At 37.8% G+C, this 9,522-nt stretch overlaps 1 long non-coding RNA gene across 2 annotated transcripts; it reads left to right on the top strand.

Annotated features, from left to right (window-relative positions):
* Nucleotides 1–1,324: 1,324 nt before the first annotated feature.
* LOC146810813 (uncharacterized) lies at nucleotides 1,325–3,112 on the top strand. Of its 2 annotated transcripts, XR_014965737.1 has the most exons (7): nucleotides 1,325–1,391; nucleotides 1,507–1,608; nucleotides 1,936–1,977; nucleotides 2,114–2,201; nucleotides 2,311–2,424; nucleotides 2,523–2,553; nucleotides 2,989–3,112. It is a non-coding gene; the product is annotated as an uncharacterized LOC146810813 (long non-coding RNA). The 2 variants fall into 2 exon arrangements; XR_014965738.1 differs by lacking the exon at nucleotides 2,523–2,553 and having other exon boundaries at nucleotides 2,989–3,088.
* Nucleotides 3,113–9,522: the final 6,410 nt, after the last annotated feature.

Genomic DNA, 9,522 nt, shown 5'->3' with positions numbered 1-9,522 from the left:
ATCTGTCACTGAAGGTGAACTAGCCCTTCTTATGTAATTCAGAATGGAGTGAAAATCCTGGTTTGTCACAATCTAATTGCATTGATTATGTTATATGTCACTTTAGGTTAGCTAGCCCTTCCTATGTAGGAACTGTGTCATCTCATACTTATGGCTATCCATTTTCACATACTTTCTTTTTTTATTGTATTATTTAGATTATTACTTTCATTGAACTGCAATAGTTTTGGAATTTTGAACGACTTGGGGGCATATCAACAAGGGCTTTATCTCTGCTTTTTTGGCTTTAAAAGCCAAAAAAGCAGAGATAAAACTAGCACCCTATCAACAACAGGGTGCTAACATGCAAATTTGCATGTTAGCACCCTTTTACTCTACGCTTCCCCTTGCATCTCTAATGAGATGCAAAGGGGGCGTTCCAGAGTAAAATAATAGGAGAAATGTCGCTAAGCGACATTTCTCCTATTATCAAGAATGTCGCTAACCCTGTTAGAGACAAAAAAAGCAGCGCTAACCGCGGTTAACGCTGCTTTTTTACGTCTGGTATTTTTCTGACTTAGCCATGATATCCTATGGCATGAGGATATCATGGCTAAGTTTGCCTGTCCCTATCAACAAGGTAACGTGAGATTATCGCTGGCTTTCCAGCGATAATCTCACGTTAGCCTGTTAGCGTGAGGATTGTTATCGCTAATGAGATAAGCGTTGCTAATAGCACGCTATCTCAGCGATAAAAATTCACGCTAGCCGGCGATAATTATCCTAGCGCTAAATGCGCTTAGAGATAATTATCGCCGGTTGTTGTTGATATGCCCCATAGTTTCTCGGATTTGTACACCAATACATTTATTCTGTCATTCCCGACGGAATAGTCTGACAATATTTTCAATTGTCATACACGATAAGGTGACAAGAGTATGATGCCTGTCGGTTCAACATTTAGCATCCCTGCCCATGTGATATGTTTTTTTCTCATAAGGGACTGGTTAGGCAATCAGAAAATATTGAAGTAATTTTATTTCTGCATTTTTTTCACTTTCCTATTATTATAAAAAAATATTTATTTTTTTTGCCCATCTCATATAGCTGTGCTCGACGAGACATTGCTTTACATACACTCGTTGTGGTAATAGTCACTGTAGAATCTGTTTCACTGATTAGTGTAGTTTTTGTTTTAAACGCCGCTTTCACCCTTTACCATGACCCGTTCACTAGCTGTGTGAGGCTCATAGTCTCTTTGTCAATAAAGTTCATTATCAAACTTACAGGTTAGCGCTCTGGTGCTCCATTTTTCAGAGTACTTAAATCACTTCCGGGTTAAATTTACGATGATACCCAGGAAACACTTCGAACATATATGCCGCGCACTTCTACAGCATACCCGCTGGAAGGTAAGAATATCGGCTTTCCACTAATGTTACAAAGACCTTAGGACACCCCTGTTGGTCTTCGTTCTACTTTCTTTTGTTTTTGGCTGAAAACGAACTACCTTTATTATTTTTACAGAGACACGGACGATCCTCCGTGCCATCTAAGCACGCAGCACGCTTCCACAGTGCCTGTGCGCTCAGCGTTATCATCGTGAGCCACCTCAGCATACCCGCGAAGGTAAGAGTTGTTCTGACTTATCTTATACACACATTACAGTAATGAGTTGTGCTCATGGTACATCTACGGTGATTCAAACAATAGTTATTCTTTCGTTTTTAGCGATTTCCTTATTTAAATCTTTTTGACAGTAACACGGATTACCCTCCGTGTATTCAACATTTGTAGCACATCTCTATTGTGCTTTAACGTCCATCGATACTGCTGTGTGATACCACAGCATACTCGCTGTAGGTAGGAGTTAAGATTATACTTTTCGGTTCATGCACACTGTAGTATAAATGTTGTGTATTCGTTCACAAATACAGATTTATTTCTTCTAAACAGGATTCTTCTTTCAGATCTACACGACCTACCAGGAGCTTGCAGGTAATTGTCATAAGTTACTTATTTATTGGTTTGCCCTAAATTGGGGTGAGATTTAGTATAACTCATGATTCATTGATTTTTTTGTCTCAAAAATGCACTATTTTTAGAACTTTCCTTTTTCTTTTCTCATACCCAGATATAACTGCACCGGTTATATCCTTCAAAACTCTTTTATTAAGAAGCAGAACGTTAGCAGCTGGGTTGGAATTATTACCGGCAGCTTGGTGAGCGCTCTTTTTATAATTTTTATTTTTTATGTCATATCCGTCATTACCTACCACACTAAATAGGGCACTTTTCTGGTATTGAAATATTTTCCTTTCACCTCCTCAGTTCATACGAAGACTACACTGCTACCTTCAGATAACGCATATGATTTCGGATATCAGTCAGTATCACTTACGAGACACCATTACCCGCCAGGTTGGAAGTATCACCGGCAGAGCGGTAAGAGCTCATTACCACTTTTTTGTTACAGTTCCTGTCACCGGTCCCCCTAATAGGTCACTTATACTTCCTTTTTACTTTTATTTTCACCTTTACAGTTCATACAAAGACTTGTATTGTTACCTACAGGTATTTTGCGCTCCAATAAACTCAGCCAATCTCTCTCTATTGCACTAGAAACTTATCATTTCCTCTACACCTCATTATTTCTTCCCTCTTGCTCATAGAAATTTTCCTAAGAAAATTTAGAAGTATAGGTTCTTCACATCACGTATTCATTTTGTAATCACACCATGTCACTTTAGAAAAGCTTTTATTCTAGAAGAAATTCACATTATCACTCATTGCACCAGGTTGTCACTAGTTGATGTGTGCTGTTTTCATTTAAAGTTTTCTCTTTGAAATGCAAGTCACCATGGCTATTTGATGTTTTTTTACTGTTTGTTCATTTAGGGTTTCCACTTTAAGGTGTAAGTCACACATTGGAGACACTTGGAGTAATCTCCCGTACACAATTCTCTACTGATTTCATTGTATTGATAGTTTTATTTGTATCTTTCCCAGCCCTGAGGAACTCGCGGGATTACTCCCATTGGCGACGAAACATGTGTCAGCTGGTTCTCGTTTGTTCGTTTGATTAATAAAAACAAGAATTAATACACTGGACATGACTATTGACATTTCTTTGGGATTTCTAATTTTGTCACTTGAGTGATACCTTGTTCACGTGTGCCCAGGACTTGTATTTATATTGAAATGTGTAGGGGCCTTCCCTACACAAACTTATGGATTTTAGGGAATATCCCCTTACCTGGTAGCACCGTACATCTAAGTACTTGTGCAATCATTATAAGCAGTACGTTTACATAGCAAAGCTCCTAGTTCCTGAGTCACTAAAAATCCTTTAGACATAGCACTCCAGAAAATGTTGTCTGCTGAGTGAGAAGAATTTAGATAGGTGATTGTATCTAATACTGTAATGCTGTTTATTTATAATGTGATACAAGTTAATGAAGTTCATAAAGACAAAATGACACCCCCCCTCCCCCATGAGATCCATTGTAGCACCAGTAGGGGCTCTCATTGACAAAAAACATTATTATTTGGGGAGTGGTTTGTGTCTACTTTGTTGATGGACTGCCTACTATTTTAAGCAATATGAACTCTTAATTAGGTGATACAGCAGACCTCCTATACCAACTTCATAGCATTCCTTGAGATCATAATACGTTTCTAGTGATGACTAATGTAGTAGAATGTTATAGACCAATACATATCCAATTTTGAGTGCATGGCTGCAGACATTTCTGGCATATGTGAAACAAACCACGATGTCGTAGTTTACCTGCTCCTTCCCTGCCCACCACCCCGCAGCACTCCCACCACCGGCCGCTACTGGAGAGAGCCAAGATGCAGAAAAGAGAGGGACTGCTATTTACAGAAATCATCTTTTCCAGACAAAAATGATAAAAGGAGAATCAGATTAGTACTTATGCAGAGAAATTCTTTATATTACAAATGAAAACTAATTTAACTGAGAAGTGCAACAGTCTATGCTAAATAGTACACACATTGTGTTTTATAAATTTTGCAGTAAGCAATCATACTTTAGTATTTTAAGTATACAAAATAATAATAATGTACTGACTTAACTTAGCTTAACCACTGATGCCACATTAACAGAAATTTCACATAAGCATTGAACGGCCTGGTTTTCACGTTGAGCTGTTGTTTTGCACTAGATATTTTTCTCTTCATTGCAAATACTGTAACTTTACAGAAGCCATATATTAGTTTGTGAAAAGGCATTTGTTTTGTATTAGGCAACTGATAGTGAGGTTCTCATGGGGAGGAGAGGAGGCAACAGCAAGGAATGATTCATGCAAAGAACGGTCTGAACCACAAAATCTACACAAAGTATCTTTTCAAAGACTTGTGCATGTGGCCCATTGTGAAGATGTGACAAATTGGGGAGTTTAACCATTTTCAAGAGTTTACTGAAATCCTATTGGATGATGTGAACGAAGAAAGTAATACTTGTTTCCATCTACAATATTAAGTGTATTGTCTCAAGATGTACCATTTGGGCAGATTTTTTGACTGAGCTTGAAACCACAAATCTTATTGCAAGCCCCAGAGTTTTGAATGCAAGTAACAGTTCATTTAACATGGGCGATCAACAAATATTTAAGGTCCATTTTTTACCAAAGTGACCCATTTGGGAAATTTCTAAGTGCAAAACTATCAATCCAGATGCAAGCATCAGTGTATTAAATGTGAGCGACAGGACAGCAACTCAAAATTACATGTTCATGGTGACTTTCTACCTGAATGGACCGCTGAGGTAATTATTTGAGTGTGAGATGTATTTCACATAATTCTGCGTAATTTTGTGAAATTTTATGGATTTTTCATGTGATTATGCTTCACCAAATTGTATAAGTTTTGCTGACCCGTCCTTTTAATATCACAAATACACCTAGTTTTCCTGGATGGATGTGCAAGAAAAGTTGCATGCTGAACCGGCGCTGACTGAACTAGTAATGTTCCAAATTTCATGCAAATCCATCCAAGTATTCAAAAGTTATAGGCACATCATTAATGCCTTTTTAACATGGCTTGTATTCAAATAGACAGTTCATAAATAGGAAGAATATTTGTGCATGGGCCGGATCAATAACAGTTGCAAAGAACAGAGCAGTTGGAAAAAATACCATGCCAGATGGCTGCTACTGAGAGAATACGTATGCATGGGGAACACAGGGGGGGGTAAAAAACAAGAACCATGCAATAGGGCGGATGTACGGCAAACACCTAATACATGGGTAGCCTACCAACAACAGCTGCAACCAAATACATACATACATACATACATACTAAAAGGGGACAGGCAGTAAGAGCCACAAGATCATCTTGGAATCTTAGCTCCCTCCCCACAAACACCAAGTTACAGCTAAGAAACATGAGGAAGATCAAACCATCACCATCACATAACACTTGAGGGGGCAGGTCAAACCAGGATTTGCACAATAGCAGTCGAAAAGTTGTCACAGACACAAATGTAGTACAGAAGATAGCCCTCCAAAAACACCTACAGCAAACAAAAGATGGGTGCAAAAAAGATCATAGGCCAGGATGGGGAGCCAACATTCTTCACCACTTCAAGAACCAAGCCACTCAGCAATTTAAGGCCTTGTCTGGCACACCACATGATGCAATCTCCTGCCAATCCTCGAACCCTACAAACTAAAAAGCGTGGAAACAGCCAGACAACCTGGCTAGTCAGTAGCAGTGGTGGTTCATAGATCCCAGGAGAACGAACTCGAGCAGGGAGCACAAGGTGAGCACAGGTTCAGCCCATTTCTCCCAAAAACGGAGGGTACCCAAGTGACCTCCTTCTGTGAAGGTTCCTCCACCTCACATATAGCAGGTACAACCTATCATCAAGCCCTCCATGGAGCTACAGGGGACAGGGTGCACTCTCAGCCCTCATTAAGCGGATGTCAAACTGTATCAGACAATATGCTAAGGAAAGCATTTCCAATCCTAGAATGAAGCCTAGTAAGAAGCCTGAGAGAAGCAAAACAAACCTTGGAATTAGCCCACAACCAGCCCAGCAGAAAGACAGTGTCAGAGAAGAGTACATGAAACAAGAGCCACAAATACCAATCTCAGCTGAGAGCACAGCGGCCAGCGCAAACTTACCTGAACTCATGAAGAAAAAGGGGTAGGCCTTTACCTGAATGTCAGCAAAGGGGGACTCATCCCCACATAGAGCAGATACATCACAGCCCAAAGCACAGCATGGAGTACATTGAAGAAGATTCTCACCCAGAAACCTAAACCCACGAAAAACACACATCCTTTGTTGGAAATTAAAAGTATTGTCAAGGAGAGCAAATTTAAGCCCAGCAGAGCACCAGAAAACAGCTTTTCAGTCATCAGTACAGTAACTTTCTGCTCTGATCAGGACCAAGCGGTATCATTGGCTACCAATCATGTGTTAAAAGGGTTACATTTACTGCTTCTGAAAAATATAATTTCCACTTACAAAAATAATAGAATAGTATATATGATATTTTTATAACAAAATTCAAACTTTAACAAAAATAACAGACATTTAAAAGGTTGAATGGAAATAATTAAGATTCTATTAAAATGAAAAGTACAGCTGTAAATCACCCATAAAACACAGATACACGCACTCACGCACCCTCACAGACACACACATGCCCACATTACACCAATTCTCATCATAACATAAAATATTTAAAAAATAATGTATTTCCTTTTGAAACTTAACAACTATAAATATCAAATTAATAAAAAATAAATATAATAACTGAGAGTCAACTCTACAAAATATCACACAAACCATTAGCAGTACAGATTTTTTAAATATTATATAAAATAATGTTTTGCAATTACCATGCAAAAAGAAATGACTAATCATGAAATATTTAACATAATGAATATATTATCAATTATTATTAAATATTTTGTTTAAAAAAATTACCCACCCAATACACCAACAATGCCACAACCCTGTCTTAAAATGTAGTTATTAAATACAAAAATTAATAAACAATTAAACAAAAACTATACAAATAAAATTTATTAAGTTATATTAAGTTAGCAACAAATGTGACAATTAACATTAAAGTATATAGCATTATTAAAACATATACCTCCACCCACCCAATCCCCCAATAAACCACACAATCTGAACTTTAAATTTAATACAGAAATACAAAATATATCAACCAATTAAACAAAAAACAATAAGAAAATATAAAATATTCAAATTAATATGTTAAACTTAATTAACACATAATTAAAAAGAAACACTCAACCCACGAATACCCCATTGAACCCAGCAACCAGAAATAAGAATTTAATTCTTAATTAAATTATTAATAAACATTACAAAAATATATATATTTACTGTAAAAATTATTTTAAATTTAAATGCATACTATAAGAATAATATAAAACAAAACAAAAAAAGACAACATCATTCAAAATGATATTACTTAAATAATTTTTTAAACATGGATATAATAGTTAAACAGTTAAAAGCTATATATTTTCCCTGGATATGCTGGCCCTGAATATTTTGTAGTCATGATATTTCGACCACAATATTATAGTAAGAGGAAATTTTCAGAAGATCTTTCTGTAGCACGCTAAAATATATCTTCATAGTGAAAAAGAAAGTCTGAATGAGAAGCTGCCAAGCAGATCATGAGCCAAACAAACTTAAATACACTAAAGAACAGGGGTAAGGGCAAACACAAACTATATATTCTTAAAGAATATAATGAAAATAGAACTGTTCATTCAAACATATGCCAAAAACATCAACAAATGTCAGATAGTGTAACTCTTTCTGAATATGACTTTTTATTCTGCCGTCCACATCTCCCATCACCATTTCCTCATTTATCCTGCCACTAATTGCTTGCTATTATGATGGATTTCTGTCTTTCGACCAAATACTGGCCCGAGTACAACCTGTGCCTCACTTTTTATAAGTCTAGTGCTCAAAAGTGTTCAAAACAAGGTATTGATAAAATATTTAACTTTGGTGATATAGGTCAATCTATTTGCCATAATGGACTTCTTTTTCCCAACGTGGCTTTCATTATGTCATGTGAAGCCTCCACATGGAAAAAAGCTTGATTGGGATATTTAAATGAGGTTTACTATACTCGGTTAGTGTGGCAGAAGTGCTTCTTCCCCCTCCATATGGCTAGACAATATGGCCACCAAGTAGAAGACGTTTCCATGAAATAACATCTTTTAATGTCTGAACTCCTAGCTGCAGAAATCCCATCGTTGTAACCCTGTCTGCTGCACCATCTGCTCACACATGGCTAACCTTACCAAAAATGCTGGTGCTTCAACTGCCAGATATAGAGTGCCTTACCTACCAACATCTGGAGAATGATCTCTGTAAAAGACCACCACAGAAATGGTTGTGGAGTTTAACAAAATGGCCATTAAAGTCTAGTAATTTCAGCTATCTTTTGTTTTGTATTTGGTAGGGAGCCTTGCCTAGCTCCTCTATATTGTCACAGAGCCCTCCTTGACTGGCAAAATCCTTATATTATGCGCTAGATAGCAGTAGATCTCATATTTCATACACAAGTTGATTTCACAACTTGATTACCTGCCAGGCTTCTACTTCATCACCTTGGTGTTAGGTGTGCCATGCACCAGCCACAGGGTCAGAAAACAAACAGCAAAGGGGAGTAGCCACAATGATTGCAGCAGGTGCAGTGGTACCAGGGCCCAGATCCTTGAGGGGCCCATTGAACCCTGCCAATTGCTGCATTTTATTATCCCAACAGCAGTCAAGGGGGCCATCATCCTTGTTTGCACAAGTACCCAAAGCAACCTATTAAGAATTTGCATATAATAATGTAATTTCTATAATGCCTTGTGTGATACAAATAACAGATGTTACTGTTAGACCTAGTATCCTTGGCGTGGTCTTCCTTCAAACGTTTTACCTTCAGGTTTCCTGTTTTGCTGACTTTATTTTTGCTGGCTTTAGGACTCTGCACACTTTAACACCGCTAACCAGTGCTAAAGTGCTTGAGCTTTCTCCTTAAAACATTGTAGAATTGGCTTATATCTAATTTGAATATTTAATTTACTTGTAAGTCCCTAGTGAAGTGGCACTGCCTGTGTTCAGGGCCTGTAAATTAAATGCTACTAGTGAACCTGCAGCACATATTTTCCACCTCCTTGAGTGGCACTTTAAACATGTCTCAGGCCTGCAATTGCAGCCTGTGAATGCAGATATAAACTGCAATTTCCACCTGACAAAATAAAGCTTTTACCATGCCCAAACCTTCTTTTTTAACACAGGTAAGTCACCTCTAGAGTAGGCCCTGGGCGGCAGCCGGGAGGGCAGAGTGCCTTGTACGTAAAAGGCAGGAAATGTACTCTTTAGTCTTGCATGTCCTGGTAGTGAAAAACATTTAAATTCGTTCTTCAGAACTGCAAAGCCTACCCCTCCCATAGACCATCATTGGGATTATCTTATTTAATAAGCTGTAATTTCCAAATGGGAGCAGGTAACCAGCCCAG

The sequence above is a fragment of the Triturus cristatus genome, chromosome 7 (assembly GCF_964204655.1).
Source record: "Triturus cristatus chromosome 7, aTriCri1.1, whole genome shotgun sequence".
In the NCBI taxonomy this organism is placed as follows: Eukaryota; Metazoa; Chordata; class Amphibia; order Caudata; family Salamandridae; genus Triturus; species Triturus cristatus.
This window is presented reverse-complemented; position numbering and strand designations above follow the sequence as displayed.